We start from the raw sequence: 21,236 nt of genomic DNA, 5'->3' as shown, positions 1-21,236 counted from the left end.
ATAGACTTCTCATCATTGGCAAGGATGGAGGAGGAAGTCTGAAATTGAGAACTTCACTTCCAGTTTGGCGGTGTCTTCAGCAGGCCTGTCCTTTTGACAACTTGCTGATGGTGACCCTGATAGTTCCAGCCAATGCATACTTAAAGGCTGAAGGACTCTCGTGCCTGGGGTCCAGAGATACCCCATTTAGGTCACATGTATTTTCCCTAATATCCAGCACCAACAAATAAGCTGTGCACTAAGGACGTATCAGTACATCATAGAAGATGTATTGACTGATAAGGAAGATAGGTTGTTAATGAGAATGCAGCATGTTTAAAGACGAGTAGTAATTGTCATAAATGACATTATCTGTGGAGGAAAGGGCAAGGGACTGAGGGCATTATTTAGAGTGTAAGAATGGAGAGAAATTCAGGCCAGAGTAATAAGGGGAGGTGATCTATCCACTGTAAGATCTTTGCCTATAGCCTGGGCAACCAGGATTGCTCACCCCAAATCAACTTGTATAGCCCCATTTTTAAAGTCTTTTCAATAATTTCACCAAGAGCTAAGACTTAGACATTTTGCTTTATTATTCAATATTTGTTGATCTCTATTTTAGAGATCACTCAAGTATACATTAACTTACCTGAGGTTTGAGGAGCAATAGAGTAAAGCAGAAAGCAAGATGATTTTCTTACCAATTTTATCAACAACAATAGAAGCTGTAATGGCAGCAGCACACACAAATGTTCCGTATTAGTCATTGAGGCTGAAGGGAGGTAAGTAGCTCAGCCCCTTAAAGGGCTAATTCCTAAATATCCTTCATATATGGAAATGTTTGAGTAGATGCAAAACAAAAAATTACCATCTACTTATTAATGGTACTTTTAAGTTTTTATATGTTACTGAGGTTTTAAATACTTTTTATTACTTAAAGTGATATTCCCAAGTGTGCCTTAAAAAATAAGGCAGTGTGGTGATTGCAGGGCATAGGAGGGTGGAGGGGGAAGAGGGAATAGGGGGATAAATAGTGATGGAAAAATACAATAAAATAACACAAGCTTCCTTGTATAGAATCTCAACCTAGCTTATTAATGGCCTCTTAAATTTCTTAAAATTAGAGTACAATATCTAAAAAACAACAACTAAGAAGCATTTCACCTTTTAAAGTCCACATCTACTATGAAGTTAAGTCACTAGAGTACTAATTTCTTATCAATTGCTGAACAGAAGACATAGTTTCTTAAAAATAAGCAAAATTTAAGGAGCAATTTGGATATCTCTAAGAAACAGATTTATTCTGGGATGCAATGTTAGTATAGTTATTACTAAACCAATGTAGAAGCCTGATTTAAAGATATACAAAGCACCAATATGTTTAAAAATTTTGTAAGATATACATAGTATGGTAAGTAGCCATCAAAATAAGACATACAATGTGATCTTAGTTTTGGTGGGTTGTATGTATACTTTTATTAAGTTTGCATATGTATATATATTTACATATGCTATATATGTATGTATGTGTATATGTATTTGTATATGTATATTAATGTAGTTGTGGTAGACTTACAAATAAACATTATAAATTCTTTTTAAAATACATTATTTATTTATTTAGAGGGGGGAAAGGAGGGAGAAAGACAGGGAGAGAAATATTGATGTGTGACACGAACATCAACCTGTCACACCCCCAACTGGGGAACTGGCCCCCCACCCAGGCTTGTGTCCTGACTGGGAATTGAACAGGCAACCTCTTGGTCCACAGAGTGGCACTCAATTTTCTGAGCCACACCAGCCAGGGCTATACATTCTTTTTTCAATGTTTTTTTAAAGATTTTATTTTATATTTATTTCTAGAGAGAGGGGAAGAGAGGAAGGGAAACATAGGTGTGCAAGAGAAACACTGGTCGGTTTCCTCTTACACTCCCCCAGCTGGGGACCTGGAACACAACCCAGGCATGTAACCTGACCAGGAATCAAACCAGTGGCCTTTCATTCTGTAGGCTGGCACTCAATCCATTGAGGCAACCAGCCAGGACAAATAAATTCTTTATAATTCACACCCCCAATTCCCATAATAAACACATACTATATTTATGTTAAAAGTTATTAAAATAACGAACAGACCACCAAGATGGAGGCATAGGTGGACGCACCATACCTCCACACACAACCAAGATTGGAACAACAATTTAGAGGCAGAATAACATCCAGAACTGAAAGAAAATTTATCTGAATGGAAGTTGGACAGCCAAGAAGTTGAAATAGACCCGTTCATCCAGACCAGGAGGGGCAGAGATGAGCAGACTGGAGTGGGTCGCTGTGTGAAGAGCAGAGAGAGATGGGCGCATAAGGCATCCGGGGGTGCATGAGGCATCTGGGGCACGCAAGATTACAGCGGGTGGACCCTGAGTTAACAAGCGGCAGCTGGCAGACCCAGTGAGGCAATGATTGTGGAGCAGGGCAGAGCGTGCAGCCAAGGAGCCCAGAGAGGGAACTGGGGTCCCACGGAGAATGGAGCAACCGCCATTGTTCCCTCTCACCCCCGCCCCCACATACAACGTCACAATCCAGCGACTGGGGTGCCCAGCCCTGGTGAACACCTAAGGCTCCATCCCTCGTCGTAACAGGAGCAACCAGACCAAAAAAAAAAAAAAAAAAGAGAGAGAGACAGAGAGAGAGAGACAGAGAGAGATGGCTCAAACAGAAGAACAAATCAGTGCCCCAGAGCTCATCTTTTTAAGCGACCAAGAGATAGCTAACCTATCAGATGCACAGTTCAAAACACTGGTGATCAGGAAGCTCACAGAATTGGTTGATTTTGTTCACAAATTAGATGAACAAATGCAGGTTATGATTAAAGAAATGAAGGAAAATGCACAGGGAACCAACAGTGATGGGAAGGAAACTGGGACTCAAAACAATAGAGTGGACCAGAAGAAAGAAAGAAACAACCAAACAGGAAGGAATGGAGAAATAAGAATTCAAAAAAACAAGCGGAAGCTTAGGAACCTCCAGGACATCTTTAAATGTTCCAACATCTGAATTATAGGGGTACCAGAAGGGGAAGAGGAAGTGCAATAGATTGAAAATGTATATGAACAAATAATAAAGGAGAACTTCCCCATTCTGGCAAAGGAAGTAGACTTCTAGGAAGTCCAGGAAACTCAGAGAGTCCCAAAGAAGTTGGACTGAAAAAGAAACACACCAAGGCACATCATAATTACATTAGCCAAGGTAAAAATGAAGGAGAGAATCCTAGAAGCAGCAAGAGATAAGGGGACAGTAACCTAAAAAGGAGTTCCCATCAGGCTGTCAGCTGATTTCTCAAAAGAGACCTTACAGGCAAGAAGGGGCTGGAAAGAAGTATTCCAAGTCATGAAAGACAAGGACCTATATCCTAGATTGCTCTATCCAGCAAAGCTTTCATTTAGAATGGAAGGGCAGATAAAGTGCTTCTCAGATAAGATCAAGTTAGAGAAGTTCATCACCACCAAGCCCTTATTTTATGGAATGTTAAAGGGACTTATCTAAGAAAAGAAGATAAAAAATGTATAGTAAAATGACAGCAAACTCACAATTATTAACAACCACACCTAAAGCAAAACCAAAAGAAACTAAGCAAACAACCAGAACAGGAACAGAACCACAGAAAGGGAGATCACACGGAGGGTTAGCAACAGGGAAGTGGGAGGAGGAGAGAGGGAGAAAAGGTACAGAGAATAAGTAACATAGATTGTAGGTTGAAAATAGATAGGGTGAGGGTAAGAATAGTATGAGAAATGTAGAAGCTAAAGAACTTATGACACATGGACATGAACTAAAGGGGGGGGATGTGGGTGGGAGAGGGTGTACAGGGTGGAGGGGAGTGAAGGGGGAAAATGGGACAACTGTAATAGCATAATCGATGAAATGTATTAAAAAATAAAAGTTATTAAAATAAAATTGTTCATGTGTTATTAGTACATGTGGGCCAATTAGCTGATACATGATTTAGTGATATTGTGGTTAGAGTATGAATTTATGCAGCAGGCTGTCCTGTGTTCATTGTGAAATGTAGCATTAGTGGTACCCTGGCATTTTCAGCCTCAGTTGCACTTTCAAATCATAATGTTACCTAATAGCGTCATAAGCAAAGAACAACAGCAAGTAGATTATTTACAGAGAAATATCATCAAGGTAATATACATTGGCAAGCAACTCAATGGAATTAAAATTAACATGTACTTTTAAAAGCTATTAGTATTATGTATATATCACTTACATTCATAAGCAATGACAGATTTGGTTGTACTGATAATGTCTTTTTGTTTTAAAACTTAGAATCAAATAATTTGAGTATCATTTTACTATACAAGTAAAATTTCTCATTTATTTCTTATCATGAGTTACTAGAGTAATTACAGAATAGTTTTATTTCTCTTCTTTGTCAAAAGATGCAAATCCTACAAAAATGAAAACAAGTATTTTAAAACTCTAAGACAAACCAACAAAGTACAAATAAAAATGTACTAGTATCTGTAGCAACTCTCTGAATGGCCCCTTACCCATATATCTAGCAGGTGAAAAGTTTTGTTAGGTGAACGGTAACATACAAATGGCTTCTGAGATGATTATAAGCAAATGGGTGACACTGGTATGGGTTTAACATGTGTTTGCCAGCATGAGTTGATTCCAAAATTATTGCTGCTATGAAGAATTTGAGTTATGAGGAATAGATCTTATATATTTGTGTGTGGTTGGGTGATCAATAAAATGTTGTAGGTTGCAAGTCAGAGAGTTGGAACATTAATTCATTGTTCATAATTTTGAAAACTACAGAAAAATACTTTTAGAGAAAAATATCCTTTGCAATAGATTTTTTTTGAAGTGTGTGCATAATCTTTTCTAACAGCTTTAATACAGCTCAGGGGCTTACAACAAACCATTTATGGTTACTCACTGAAAAATAAATGTCACTTAATAACCACTGACTTACAAAGGTTATTAAGATTGCAACAGTGTATATTCAAATTACAGTAACTGGTTCTGATGACTTTGGATAGATTTTTCTGCCTAATAACTTTATTCTGAAGTTTCAACTGAATTATTTTTGTGACTTCTTTATTTTTAGAAAACAAATAAAGAAGCTTTGCATTTTTCATGGAGAAAATATAATGATGATTCTTTGTACTTCCTAATTCTGTGTTTGGAATTGGTCTTCCAGGGTGCATACTGCAGTATGCAGTATGCTATTAATCATTGGTTGAAAGAAGTAATTTGATTAGAACATAAAACTCAATTTATTGTTATTATGGAGCAAATAGTGCTTATACTCATTTATTTATGAAGTGTGATGTTTATATTTGCTGTATAAAGTATAGATAAAAACTTAAAATTTATCCAAATAAGAAATTTCTGTATACTGGTCATATTTTCTATTTAAATCTCTAAAATGCATGCCAGTACAAAAAGGATGACTGTATGATGTAACAAAACTGTCCTTTAGGGTTGAGAAAAATTTTATATATACATATTTTTATTTTTATTTTCATATTTTTTATTTCTTTATTTTCAAAAATTCTATTTTATTGATTATGCTATTATAGTTGTTCTGATTTCACCTTTTGCCCCCACTTCACCTAGCACCCACTCCTTCAGGCAATCCACCGACCATTGTTTATGTCTGTGGTTCATCATGTAAGTGCTCTGGCTACCCCATTCTCTACACAGTACTTTACATCCCCCTGGCTATTCTGCAACTATCTATTTATACTTCTTAATTGCCTCACCTCTTCACCCATTATCCTCACACTTCTCTCATCTGGGAACCATCAAAATGGTCTCCACATCTATGATTCTTTGTTCTTCTTGTTTGCTTAGTTAATTTTTTTAGATTCAGTTGTTCATAAACATGTATTTTTTGCCATTTTATTGTTCATAGTTTTGTTCTTCTTTTTCTTAACTAAGTCCCTTTAACATTTTATATAATAATGGTTTAGTGATTATGAACTCCTTTAGTTTTTTCTTTTCTGGCAATCCCTTTATCTGCCTTTCAATTCTAAAAGATAGCTTTGCTAGGTAGAGCAATCTTGACTGTAAGTACCTGATTTTGATGACTTTAAATATGTCTTACCAGTCCCTTCTAGCCTACAAACTTTCTTTTGAGAAATCATCTGACAGCCTTATTGGAACTCCCCTGTAAATAACTATCTGCTTTTTTCTTGCTGCTTTTAAGATTCTCTCTTTATCTTTAACCTTTGGCATTTTAATTATGATATGTTTTGGAGTGGGCCTCTTTGCATTCATCATAATTGGGTCTCTGTGCTTCCTGGATTTGCATGTCTATTTCCTTCACCAAATTAGGAAAATTTTCTTTCACTATTTTTTCAAATAGATTTCCAATTTCTCACTCTTTCTCTTCTCCTTCTGGCACCCCTATGATGGGAACATTGGAACACTTGAAGTTGTTCTAGAGGCTGCTTATACTATTCTCTTTTTTTCTTCTTTTTCTGATTGGATGTTTTTTGCTTCCTTATGTTCCAAATCATGGTTTGATTCTCAGTTTCATTCACTCTACTGTTGTTTCTCTGTAAATTGTTCTTTATTTTGATTAGTATATCCTTATTTGTGACTGGACCATTTTTATACTGTTGAGGTCCTCACTAAGCTCCCTGAGCATCCTTATAACCTGTGTTTTGAACTCTGCATCTAATAGATTGCTTATCTACATTTTGTTTAGTTCTTTTTCTGGGGCTTTGATCTGTTCTTTCATTTCAGTCATATTTCTTTGTCTCCTCATTTTGGCAGCCTCCCTGTGTTTCTTTCTATGTATTAGGTAGAGCCGCTTTCACTCCATGTCTTGGTATCATGGCCTAATGTAGTAGGTGTCTGGCAGGGTCCAGTGGCACAGCCTCCCGTATCACCCAAGCTAGGTACTTGCATTGCACCCTTCTAGTGGGCTGAGTAACTCTGCTCTTATAGTTGAGCCTTGGTTGCTGTTGGCAGATCAACTGGAGGGATTTATTTAGGCCAGTCAGCTGGAAGGATGGGCTGTGACCACTGACGACCACATTCTGCCCTCCGTGAAGGATCAGCTGTTTAGGGACAGGGTAGTGGTGCTCCTATGTAGTGTTTAGCTGTTCTCGGGTTGTGATGGCCCTAGGGTTTCCTGGGTGGTGCAGGCCAAGGTCAGCCCTCACCTGTATTTTGCCTGGGGCCACCCTGCCTGAAATATAAAGCCATCTGAGATGGCTGCTACTTGTGCTGGACTAGGAGATTCCCAGGCAGAGCCAAGATGTTAACCTAGGCCTGGGCCTGGGGCCTGGGGTTCACTGAGGCCAGCTATTGCTTGTTTTATAAGATTTAGGACATTGTGAAGCATGAGCCAAGGCTAGCCATTCATTTGGAAAAGCATCTTGGGTGGGGTGGAGTCTCTGGGTATCCACTAGGTGGGTCAAACAGTGTTAGCCAGGTCGATGGAGTCTCAGATATGGCACCAACTTGCTGCCTTGGTGGCTCTATTGAGGGAGGGCTTAAAAAACAGACAATAAGCTCTGCTCACCTTGATGCCAGACACTTCAGTTTCTCCGTGTGTGCCACTGGTGCCTTTCAAGCTGCTACCCCAGTGCTGGAGCTCAGAGGCAGTGAGTCTGAGTAGGTGAGTCCATGTGGGGATTCTTTAAGAGAAACTGCTTGAGGTTCTGGAAATTTCTTTCACCCACTTATTCCTCATTGATCTCTGCAGCCAGAAATTGTGGGGACTTATCTTCCTGGCACTGGAACCCTGGGCTCGGTTGCTAGGACTCCTCACACCTGAGATATCCCTCCTGAGTTTTTATCTGTCACACATGGATGTCGGAGCAGCCTGTCCACATCTCTGTCCCTCCTCCAGTCTGGATGGATGTGGTTTCTTCAGTTCCATAGTTGTCAGACTTCTATTCAACTTGCTTTGTCATGGTTCTGAGTGATGGTCATTTTATATTTTAGCTGTAATTTTGATGTGGTTGTGCAAAGAGGTGAGCCATGTCTGCCTATACTGCCATCTTCACCAGGAATATGTGTGTGTATATATATGTGTATATGTATATGTGTGTGTGTGTATATATACATATGTGTATATATACATGTATACATACATACATATATATATATATATATATATATATATATATATAAATGACTCGAAAGATGGCAGCTAAAACACATGACTGCTGTGCTATGTTCTTAACTCCACCTTAGATAACTACTTTTCCCCAATCAGCAGCTGTTAATTTAGTAGAGGTGTGGGGAGGCCGAGCCCTAGAAGCCTTGAGCTCTTCTGGATCTGGATGGAGAGGGCTATACTGAAATTTTCCCATCTAGAAGGGACAATAGCTTGTGGACAAGTAGCAAATAGCCATGAAGCAACAATCAGAGAGAATATTTATAGTAATTTTAATTCATGGAGATTTGTGTAATTATCTCTAGAGGGTCTATTGATTTACCTAGTACTTGAGAAGCTACAGAGGAATCTGATCAAATAGGTTGGGTTCAGTGGTCTCTATGCTGTGGACAGAATGGCTAAAAGATTTATCTTCGCATTTGAAGAATCTAGAAGAAGAGAGACCTCCTATGTTGTCAGACAGGGTCCTGGTAGCTTGCTGGCTACTCTGCAGCTACCCCACACAGGTAGAGACTACTGAGATTACCTCTACTTTTGGAATTACACTGCCTAAATTACCCCAATGTCTGTCTGAATGCCTGTGGGTAGTCAAAGAAAAATATCAACTCATTTAAAAGGATACAACAGCTATACAGACAAAGAACTAGAAGAAAAACAGAACTATTGGAAGAAAGAAATAAAAACTTCAATTTAAATATGAGTAAAGTTTAATGACTTAACTTTACACCTAGAAAAAGAAGAGCAGACTAAACCAAGCACTAGAAAGCACCTCCTCATCACGATAAAGGGCATTTACAGAAAACCTACAGCTAACATCACACTCAATAGTGAAAGAATGAAAGCTTTTCCTTTAAAATCAGGAACAAGATAATGATGTTTGCTTTTACAGCTGGCATTTAAATTTTAAAAAGCATACAAACTGGAAAGGAAAAAGTAAAACTAAATTTCCAAGTTATATAATCCTATATATAAAAAATATCAAAATCCATACACACAAAAAGTTTATTGGAAATAATAAATAAATTCAGCAGGGTTTCTGGGTACATGATCAATGCACAAAAATCAGCTGCATTTCTATACACCAACAATAAACAAGCAGAAGAAGTTGAGTAACAATTCCATTTACAATAGCATCCAAAGAAATGAAATATCTTGGAAAAATTAGTTAAGGAGATGAAAGGTTTATACACTGAAAAGTATAGAACATTGCTGAAAGAAATTAAGGAAGACCTAAATGTGTGAAAAGGCATTTATGTTCATGAATTGGAGGACTTAATATTGTTATGATGTCATTACTACCCAAAGAAATGCATCACAATTTGTACCAAAATTCTAATGGCCATTCTTGAAGAAATTTAAAAGGCAATCCTCAAAATTCATGTGACATTTCAAAGGGCCCCTAACAGTCATCAAACAATCTTGAAAAGAACAAAGTTGGGCCCTGGCTGGTGTGGCTCAATGGACTTAGTGCCAGCCTGTGAACCAGAGGGTCACCAGTTTGATTCTCAGTCAGGGCACGTGCCTGGGTTGCAGGCCAGGTCCCCAGCTGGGGGTGCATGAGAGGCAACCACACATTGATGTTTCTTTCCCTCTCTTTCTCCCTCCCCTTCTCTACAAATAAATAAATAAAATCTTTTTTTTAAAAAAGAACAATGTTGGAAGACTCATACTTCCTGATTTCAAAATTTCCTATAAAGCTAAGTAAACATATTTTTTTGTGTGGTATTGGCATGAGAATAGACATATAAATTCATAGGATAGATTTGAGAGCGGGGAAAGAACAGTCTCTTTAACATATATTGGTGGTACTGGCTGGCTAGGGATCCTGGCAGCAGGTGGGTGTCCCTGTGGCCAAATTATAGCCCAGTTCCTGGATGCCTGTGAGGGTCTGTGATTGCACAAGAACACTGCCATGTTCCAGAGCACATGCCTATAAGTAGCAAATAAACAACCCATGACAGGTCAGGAAAGAGACTGAAAAAAAGGAAAAGAAATATTTTAGTACCCTTTCTTGCATGTATTTCCTGAGTTCCCAATAAGGGTCCCTCATCTCCACTTTTCACTTGGCCTCACACATTATGTAGCTGATCATGGTATCAGGAAACACAGTATAAAAAAGTGTGTAACTTATGATTGTTTACAGAGTATAGTCAAATGCCATCTTATTTGGGACCTTTGTTTTAGCCTGATTAGTCAGGTAATGCTTTATTCCCAATTTCATGGACTTGTAAATATTTTCTACTTTCCTTTTCAGAATAGAGAAAAGCTATTGATAGCAAGGTTTTTGAACAAATAAAAGTAGTTTTAGGTTCATGTGATTGTTCCTTCCTGGAATGAGACCTTTGGTTCATAAGAAATTATGATTTGTAGTTCCTAACTAATTAATCCTCAAAAGATATTTTGTATTCAGAAAAATTAAGGAACTATATTTAAATATGTTAGAGATTATCTGTCCAAAATTAAAGCAAATATCACTCTAAATGATGAAAAGCTAAATATGAAAATTAGTGTAATTATAATTCAGCTTGTTTTAGGGAGCCTGGGGAATGTAGTAAATCAGGAAAGTGTGTCAGAATAGAGATCACAGTACATATGGCACTTTAATATATGAAAGATGGTTTAGAAATTTTGGGAGGAAAGTACATTTGTAAGTGGAAGAGTAGGTTATCAATTGGGAGAAAAATAGAATCATCCCTTACCTTTTGTAAATTACAGAATATAACTCCTACCCTTCATGACAGCATGGATGGAACTGGATGGAACTGAAAGACAAATACCATATGATCTCACCTACAAGTGGAACCTAATCAACAAAACAAACAAGCCAGCAAAATAGAACCAGAGACAAGTAAATAAAGAACAAACTGACAGTAACCAGAGGGGAGCGAGCAGGTGGATAATGGAGGAAAGAAGGGGGATGGTGGTCAAGAAACATGTATAAAGGATGCATGGACAAAGACAACAGAGGGAGGAGGATTGAATGTGGGAGGTGGGGGTAGGTAGGGTGGGGGAGAGTAGTGGGGGGAAATGAGGACAACTGTAATTGAAGAACAATAAGAAGATTTAAAAAATAAAAAAAAGATGAAGTAAAAACTTCAATATAAAAACAACTCAAATTTTAAAAGGAAATTTAAGAGAGTAAATGTTGAGGTTGTTGAGGTACTAGAGATAAAGTTTTAATCAAATGAGAACCCCTAAACCATTAAAGTGAACAATGTATGCTTCAGCATATAAAAATGTTTAAAAACAGCAAGATAAAAGATGGCCAATGGACATATAAAAAGATACTCAACATCACTAACCATTAGGGAAATGCAAATCAATAGTGCAATGAGATACCACCTGTCAGAATGGCTATCCCCTAAAAGTCAACAAATAACAAGTGTTGGTGAGGATGTGGGGAAGTGGGAACCATGGTAGAGTGTTGGTGGAATAGCAAATTGGTACAATCATTGTGGAAATTAGCATGGATCATATAATTTGGAAATATTCAGTAATTGCATTCCTGGGTATTTAGCAGAAGAAATAACACCAATTCAAAAAGATATGTGCGTCCCTATGTTCACTGCACCATTATGTACAATGGTGCCCAATGATAGCTGAATGGATAAGAAAATTTGGTACATACATGCAATGAAAAATTACTCAGCAATAAATAAAATTTTGCCATTTGTGACAACATTAGTGGATCTAGAGGTTATTTTGCTAAGTGAAATAATACAGAGAAAGACAAATACTGCATAATTTTTCACATAATTACATGTGAAAAATAAAAAACAAAGAAGAGCCATAGAAAGAGAGAATAAACTGACGATGGTTGCCAGAAGGGAGGGGATGGGTGGATGGGTAAAAAAAAGTGCTGTACTGCATAGGGAATATAGTCAATAATATTGTAATAACTTGGCATGGTGACAGATGGTTACTAGATTTAGTGTGATGATCACATTGTAAGGTATACAAATGTCAAAGCATTATGTTGTACAACTGAAATTAACATACTATTTTATGCCCACTATATTTTCATAAAAACTTTAAAAATAATACAATAAAAATAGCAAGGTACCAAAACCAAGGTAAATAGAAGAGAAAATGTGAAAATAGATTTCCAAATTGAAGCTTTATCTATTATACAAATAACTCATAAGTTATTAACAAAATGAGTAAAAATGAAAAAATGAACAAAGACTATGAAGGCAATTCACAGAAAAATAAGTTCAAAAATGTTAATGAATGAATATGTACTCAACCACTTTTATGAAAGGAAATGTAAAATAATGTAAAATTAGGTTATTATTTTGTATCCGCATGGCAAAATTTAGAAGAGGGATTTAGAGGAAAGGGTATTCTGAAACACTGCTGGTAGATATACAAATTATTTTGAGGAAAATTGTGAATATCTATTAAGATTAAGAATAGTCCATGCCCCATGACCTTCAAATCTCATTCCTGTTATTGTTCACCTAAGGATAAAAAGTAGTGAAGTATACACATACAAGAAAATATATATAGTGGTCAAATATGTATAAAATGGATGAATAATTTCTGAACATCTTTATTATAGAGTATCATATAACTATTAAAAACATTGACTTAGGCCTATACCAGTTGACTGAGAGCATTTCTATTATATATATATATATATGAAAGCTTTCATATATATATATATGAAAGCAGGTACAGAGAAATGTGTATATATCACCCCCTCAAAATATATAATGCAAATAGATGTTATATGAGGTCTGTCTGGAAAAAGTTGAGCCATTGTAAATATAATGAGAATGGTTTATGTGACATTGATGTAACCTGGAGGCCAAGGAGAGTGGACTAGAATGCACATGCATGAACAAAGATGACTACCAGCAGGGCTGGTAGATGCCTTTGTGTTAGCATGTGTACTGTGTAGCTGTAGCATTCAAAATGACTGAGCGAATAGGGCAACAAATCTGCCTCAAATTATGCATTAAATTTTAATATTCCTCCAAAGAAACTATTCAGATGATTCGGAAGTCCACAGCTATGGGCAATTGGTGATTGACAGCTTCATCATGACAACAAATCCACTCATGCATCACATCTTGTGCAATTTTTGGTGAAACATCAAGTCACCCAGGTGACTCAGTCCCCCTACAGCCCAGATTTGATGCCCTGTGATTTCTGGCTTTTTCCAAAACTAAATCACCTTTGAAAGGAAAGAGATTTTAGACCATTGATGAAATTTAGGGAAATTCGAGAGGGCTGCTGATGGCAATTTGGAGAAGTGTGAGGTCCCAAGGTGCCTACTTTGAAGGGGACTGAAGCATCACTATCCTATATACAATGTTTCTTGTGTTTTGTATTTTCTTCAATAAATGTATTTATTTTTCATATTATATGGCTGGATATTTTCTGGATAGATCTCATTGTATATATTATTATATGGGCATTTATTTTTTGAGAAGCCAATTTAAAAAAAATTATAGTTTTTTCTAAAAGTTACAAAATGACAAAATCTTGTCAAAATGAGCACAGACCATAGGGGAGAGGTTGGGGGGTAGTGGAGGAGGGTATGGGGGATTAGTCATGATGGACAGAGACTTGACAGGGTGGTGAACACACACATGTGATATACAGATTATGTGTTGTAGAATTGTGCACCTAAAGTCTGTATAATTTTGTTAACCAGTGTCACACTAATAAATTAAATAAGAAGGTAAAAAACAGCACTTGGTCCCAGACACAGACAGGATTAGCAGTCAAAACACGGAGTGTAGAGTGAGTGAGAGCATCTGTGAGTAAGCTTATATGCAGATGAGATCACAGGCAGTGCCTGGCAGTGGGCTAGAACTGGCTCACCTACAGGGTGCTCAGGAGCCAGCCGCCAGGGATTTCTTTGTGAGACAGCTACCCTGCTCAGCTCAGCACTCCTGGCTGCATAGAGTCTGGGTGGCGGTGGACAAATTCACTAGCTGTGAGCTACCAGAGCAGAAAGAGAAGGCCTTGAGGGTGGGCCCCAGAAATAGCACCACAGGAACAGGCCAGCCTGAGGCTGAAGAGCCCTGGAGGCAGCAGGGTCTCTGCCACCTTGCTGTGTTATAATACAGCTGTGGGCCTCTTCCCAATGCCATCCTGGAAAGATCCAGAGAGAAACTTTATCACAAACTGTCTGAGGCTCTAAAAGGTGGTAGACAGCCCTGACTGTGAGAGACTATATGATTTTTGGACAGGCGTGGAGAACAAGCCCCCCAAGGACCAGTGCTACAGTTTGGAGACCACATAGAAACTCTTTTAAAAGAGGGGCTGAGGTGTGACCTAGACTCGGCAGGGACAAGGGGCTTGCATACCTGTGTGCTGGCCCAGTGGCTTTACTAACCAAAAATTCAGAGAAGTAGAGTACCTGAAGAATAGTAGCACCTGACCCAGCATGACTTGTGAGCAGGTAGCTGTCCAGAGTGGAGAATTTGGCCCAGACCTCCTGCAAAACAGCAGCAGACTCAGGACTGAAACATGGGAGCTGAGTGCTTGAGATTTGCTGCAGCCAGCCAGATCCCCTCACAGCCCTGCAAGCCCAACACCCATCTGCAGGATTACAGGCTCAGCAGATTAGCAAATCCAGGCATTGGAGTATCCTGCTGTGTATATTTCTGCAGGGGAGAAAAGAAAGTCTCTGCCATACACTAAGAGCTACACAGAGCCTCGGGACCTGATCTACTAAAGCCAGCAGAGCAGAAAGAATAGAGACAGGTGCAACAAGGTACTATCTTCTTTCCTGCATAGCTTCTTAACATTAATTTCTTCTGGCAGTGCCTGCACAACAGTATACAAGATGTGGCGGGAAAAGTGACTCTCAGTCAGCCAGCTGGAGGGAAGCACCCACCAAAAGATGACCCAACAACAACCAAAACCCAACTGCAACCAGAGAACCCACATAAACAGCATAAAGGGTAGCCCAAGAGCATAAAGCTCAGGAAATCAAAGAGACTGCACCACTGAACCCCAAGTTCTCCTACCACAGAAGGTCATATCATGAGGACAGGGAGTCAAAGCAGATCAATCTAATATGCAGAAACAAACAAGAAAAGTCACCTAAAATGGGGAGACAAAGAAACAATCCCCAATGGAAAGGAAAGGAGGAATCTCCAGAAAGACTGCTAAATGATACTGAGGCAAGCAAACTATCAGACATCGAATTCAAAATAATGGTAATGCTCAATAAGCTCAGTGAAAGCTACAAAGAACTTCAGGAAAGCTACAAGGAAGTCTCTGAGAACTACACCAGAATGAAAAAAGACATAGAACCTATCAATAAGAGACAGGAGGAAATGAAAAATACAATATCTGAAATGAAGAACACAGTAGAAAGAATTAAAAGCAGTTTAAGCAGAGGATTGAATCAGTGAACTGGAGGACAAGGTAGAAAAAAATTCCCAGAGAGAGCAACAAAATGAAAAAAGACTCTTAAAGAATAAAGAGGGACTAAGGGACCTGCAAGACAATGTGAAAAATAGTAATATCCATATAATAGGGATACCAGAAGGAAAAGAAGAAGAGCAAGTGTTAGAAAACCTGTTTGAAAAATTAACAAAAGAAAATTTCCCTAATTTGATGAGAGAAAAAGTCACACAAGCCCAGGAAGCACAGAGGGTCCCAATCAAGATGAACCCAAAGAGGTTCACTTCAAGACACATCATAACTAAAATGCAAAATTCAAAAACAAAGAGAGAATCTTAAAGGGAGAAGCAGATAGTAACATTCAAGGGAGCTTCGATAAAGCTAGAAGTGGATTTCTCAACAGAAACACTACAAACCAGAAGAGATTGGCAAGAAATATTCCAAGTAATAAAAAGCAAAGACCTGCAACCAAGACTACTCTACCCAGCAAGGCTCTCAATTAAAATGGAAGGCCAAATAAGGAGCTTTCCAGACAAAAGAAGGCTAAAAGAATACATCTCCATAATACCACTAAGCTAAAGGGACTGCTTTAATAAAATGAAGAGAGAGAGAGAGAGAGAGAGAGAGAGAGAGAGAGAGAGAGAGAGAGGAATACAGTTACAAAGGGAAAAATGGCCATGAATAAGTATCTACGAATAACAACAAATGTAAATGGATTAAATGCTCCAATCAAAAGACATAGGGTAACTGGATGGATAAGAAAACATGACCACCATATATGCTGTCTACAAGAGACCTACTTCAGAACAGAAGATACACACAGATGAAAGTGAAGGGATAGAAATAAATATCCAAGCAAATGGACATAAAAAAAAGCTGGGGTAGCAATACTTGTACCTGACAAAATAGATTTCAAAACAAAGGCTATAAAAAGAGACAGAGAAGGACACTTCATAATACTTAAGGGAAGAATCCATCAGAAAGATATAACTTTTAAGCATATAAGGATTTGACATAGGAGCACCCAAATATATAAGGGAAATCATGGAGGACTTCAAAAAAATATAGACAGTAACACATTTATAGTATGGGATTTTAACACCCCACTGTCAACAATGGACAGATCTTCCAAACAAAGAACCAACAAGGATATTGTGGCACTGAACAACTCTAGATCAAATGGACTTAAATGATATATTCAGAACCTTTCATCCCAAAGAAGAAAAATATACAGTTTCTTCAAATGCATGTGGAACATTTTCAAAGATGGACCACATGGTAGGACACAAAACAAGCCTCAACAAATTCAAGAAAATTGAAATCATATCAAACATTTTCTTGGATGACAATGGCTTGAAACTAAAAGCTGACCTCAAGGAAAAGACTTAAAACATTCAAATTCATGGAGACTGAATAGTGTGCTATTAAACAATGAATTGGTTAACAATGAGATCAAGGAAGAAATTAAAAAGTTTCTGGAAACAAATGAAAATAAACACACAACAGCACAAAACCTATGGGACATAGCAAAGGGAGTTCTGAGAAAGAAGTTTGTAGCAATATAGGCCTACCTAAAAAAGTGAAAAATTTCAGATATACAACCTACCCTATATCTACAAGACTAGAGAAACAACAACAAACAAAACCTGGAGTGAGCAGAAGGAAGGAAATAAGATCAGAGCAGAACTAAATGATTTAGAGACCAAAAGAACAATTCAAAGGATCATTATCCAGGAGCCGGTTCTTTCAAAAGACTAACAAAGTTGACAAGCCTTTAACCAGACTCATTAAGAAAAAAGGAGAGAGGACCCAAATAAATAAAGTCAGAAATCAAAAAGGAGAAATTACAACCAATATGACAGATACACAAAGGATTGTCAGAAATACTATGTACAACTACATGCCAAGAAATTTGACAACTTGGGTGAAATAGATAAATTTCTAGAAATATATAATCTTCCCAAACAGAATAAAAAAGAAGCAGAAAGCCTGAATAGACTGGTAACAGCTAGTGAAATTGAAGCAGTAATCAAAAAACTCCTGACACACAAAAGCCCTGGACTGGACAGCTTCACAGGAGAATTTTGTCAAACATTTAATGAAGCGCTAACTCCTAACCTTCTCAAACTATGCCCAAAAATTCATGAAGAGAGAAGACTTCTAAACCATCTTTATGATAGGTACATCAAATTAAAAAACTTCTGCACAGCTAAAGAAAACATCAGCAAAATGAAAAGGAAACCAACTATATGGGAAAACATATTTGCCAATGATATTTCAAAGGTTTGATCTCCGAAATACATAAAGAACTCATACAACTCCACTCCTGGAAGACAAACAATCCAATTAAAAATTTGACAGAGGACATGAAGAGACACTTCTCCAAGGAGGACATACAGAGGGCCCAGAGAATATGGAAGGATACTTAACATCACTAGCCATCAGAGAGATGCAAATTAAAACCACAATGAGAAACTACTTCATACCAGTTAGAATGGCCATATTAACAAATCAACAAACAACAAATCTGGCAAGGATGTGGAGAAAAGGGAACCCTAGTGCACTGTTGGTGGGAATGCAGACTGGTGGGGTCATTGTGGGAAACAGTATGGAATTTCCTCAAAAAACTAAAAAATGGATCTGCTTTTTGATACAGTGATTTCACTGATGGAGTTATATCCTAAGAATCCTGAAACACCAACTCAAAAGAACCTATGCACTACAATTTTCATAGTAGCATTATTTACAATAACATGCTGGAAACAGTCTAAGTGCCCATTGAAAATGAGTGGATCCAAAAACTGTAGTACATTTACACAATAGAATACTACACAACAGAAAGAAAGAAGGAACTTCTACCCTTTGTGACAGCATGGACAAAACTGGAGAGTATTATGCTGAGCAAAGCAAGGCAGGTGGCACAAAACAAATACTGTATAATCTTACTTATTAGTGGAACCTAATGAACAAAATGAAACAAATAAACAAACAAAATAGAACCAGAGACACAGAAGTAAGGAACAAACTGTCAGTGACCAGAGGGGAGTGATGAGGGATAATGGGAGAAAGAAGGTGAAGAGTCTAGTCAAGGAACATGTATAAAGGACATGTGGACATGGATAACAGGGTTGGGATTGACTGTGGGGGTGGGGGTGGGCAGGTGGGCAGGGCAGGGGTAGCAATGGGGGAAAATTGGGAAAACTGTAATTGAACAACAATAAAAAAGTAAGATGAAGATTTAAATAAACAAACAAGTAAAAAGTTAACAAACAATACATATGTATAAAAGTTGAACTATAAAAATATCTTTTTACCTTTTCCCTATGGTACTATTGAGTTTGATGTGCATGCTTCTTCCAATACTTTTTCTACATACATTAGTTTGTTTTTCTTTAAACATAGAATAGTATCCTATTATTTGTAATTTTATTTCACTTGCTTGCTCTCTCCTCCAATATAACAGCAAGTCTTAAAGATCCTTCCTCTTTTTTCCAATAACCATACATCTAACTTACTCTTCAAAGGTTATTTCATAAAATGGGTATGTAATAATTTTTTGAATTTTTTCCAGGTTGTCTTCAATTTTTGGTATTATCAATATCTATAAACAACATTCTTTCTCTGGGAACTCTTCCTGTCCTCCTGCTAATGACCACCAGCAAGTAAGTTGTGCTCATTGCTTGCTGCATTAAGAGAGTCCTCATCATGGAGAACCATGGGGAATCAAAGTAAGTAGGGTTCAGAAAGCACTTTGAAAGATTTGGGTTATGGTTATAGGCAGTTATGGGTAAGATTCTAGGAAGCTGTGTTTTGTTTTGTTTGTTTTGCTTTGATCTCACTTCATCACAGTCACAAAGAGACCTAGTCTAACGCTGGTGTTCTGTCAGATTACATCCAACGGAAGAACACCTCTGTCTGGCTGTAGGCTTTAGGCCACTAACACCACCAGGGCCTCGCTGCAAGTGTAAGGCCAGTTCCTGCATGTCAGGGGCTGCTTTTCTCTTTCTCAAAATCAGTCCTACAGAAATATTTATAAAAGTATCAGGATCAAGGAGTATGTATATTTTAAATTTTAAAGACATTCCCAAAAGGCTGTATCAATATATACCTACCAACAAGGGAAGGGTGATGAAAGGAGAGAGGGGAAGCCCCAGTGGGAAATTTCTTCTAATGAGTAACTTTGCTCAGGGATGCATATAGCCATGATGCTTTCATTTATCTCTCTGAAGAGATAGTAAGTAGTGGAAAAAACAGAAAATCTTCATTACCTAGAACCTTAATCAAAGCTTTTTATCTCAGTCTTTGGACTTGGGTCAGTATGTCACTAAAATGCAAACCAAGAGCAAAGGCTCATGATTTTTTCATATCTTTGTTTTTAATTTTCTACAAAATCAAGAAGAAAATATTTTGTTATAAATAATCCTGTAGAAATATATCATTCTATTAGAAATGGAGCCCTTGTCTGCCATTTTTTTTTTCCTGAGGAAACAGACTTGCTGCTTTTACAACTACAGGGTCTGGCAGAAGTAATCCCATTGAGTGTGGTTGGTGGGGTACGTGAATGTCTCACATGAGATGGACAGCAATTTGAACATTTCACCTAAAATGTCATATGGTGTGCTTGAGTGTGATATTGTTATGCTACAGAATTACATGCTTATGATTTTGTAATAAACTATGTTTATGTAATAAAAAAGGGGTGATATTTGTGCTGGACCCTGCACTGTATCTGCCAGTTGATAGTTTGTTATCACTTTCAATTTTTAACTGATTATCTATTGTATTTCTTGCTTAGTATTTGACTTGCTCAGTATTTAATTAGTATTAAACCAAGGAAGTAAGAGGAAAGAGTTGTTTCTGGAAGAGAACAATGAATGGAAAAACAGAGAGCATGAGAATAGCATTGCAGACCAGCATGGAGAGGTATCATAGGCCCATTAAATAGTCCATAAATGGGAATTAAGCAAAATTAATTCCCTACTGCATACATTTTTTTTGGTAGAGAAACTTAACACATTGGCTTGTACTGTATAAAGGATACCTGAATTCCCTCAGCTTTGGGAATTCAAAAGGGGAAAAAAGAAAATATTTTATTAAATATGATCCTTATGCTATCTGGTGTCTTGAAAATGCCATTTTCTATAGGAGTAACAAAATTTTAGTTTGTCTGATAGTCATCCTAACAACACTTTTAACATATAAGCAGAGATTGCTTTGCTTAATTCTATGATGTGCCAACAATTTTTCTTTTCTTTTTTTTTTTAGATAAATTAATAGTCTTCATATCACTACAGTTGTAGCAAAGCAATCACTATACTTAAGGGCTTCTCAATGTTTAAAAATTAATTTTTTTCCGCTCTTAATTATCACCTGTCTCCTCTTCTTTTTACTTGGTCATTTGTTTTAATTCTCCCCATAATGGTAATAAAGACCTCAAAAATAGAGATGAGCTAAGGACTAAGCTTGTTTTATTCTAAATGCATTTCTAAGATAACAGAGTCTCAAGGCCTGTCTTTCTCTGGACTTATCCTACCCATTTGTTTTAGAAAACCTAGAGAAGAAATGTCTTCTTTCTCCATTCAGGGCCTAAATAATTAACTAGTTTTTCACAATTTGTTGGCTTTAAAAATCATAATTTTCAGAGGCAGAAACAAGTCAAAAGATTTTTCTTTTTTTAAACATAGCCTTTTTTATTTTTATTATGTTTTTGAAATAGATCAGGTATTTAATTAGGCTCTGC

The 21,236-nt window shown here is 37.3% G+C and overlaps 1 long non-coding RNA gene across 1 annotated transcript in view; it reads left to right on the top strand.

Moving 5' to 3' along the window:
- Positions 1–19,158, top strand: part of LOC123824872 — a 61,724-nt gene extending 42,566 nt beyond the window's left edge. The window contains exon 5 of the long non-coding RNA XR_006786777.1: positions 19,068–19,158. This is a non-coding gene — a long non-coding RNA (uncharacterized LOC123824872). The remainder of the gene's footprint in view (positions 1–19,067) is intronic.
- The last annotated feature ends 2,078 nt before the right edge of the window (positions 19,159–21,236 follow it).

This window comes from Phyllostomus hastatus, unplaced genomic scaffold, assembly GCF_019186645.2.
Source record: "Phyllostomus hastatus isolate PE091 unplaced genomic scaffold, TTU_PhHast_1.1 phas_contig_58, whole genome shotgun sequence".
Lineage (NCBI taxonomy): Eukaryota > Metazoa > Chordata > Mammalia > Chiroptera > Phyllostomidae > Phyllostomus > Phyllostomus hastatus.
This window is presented reverse-complemented; position numbering and strand designations above follow the sequence as displayed.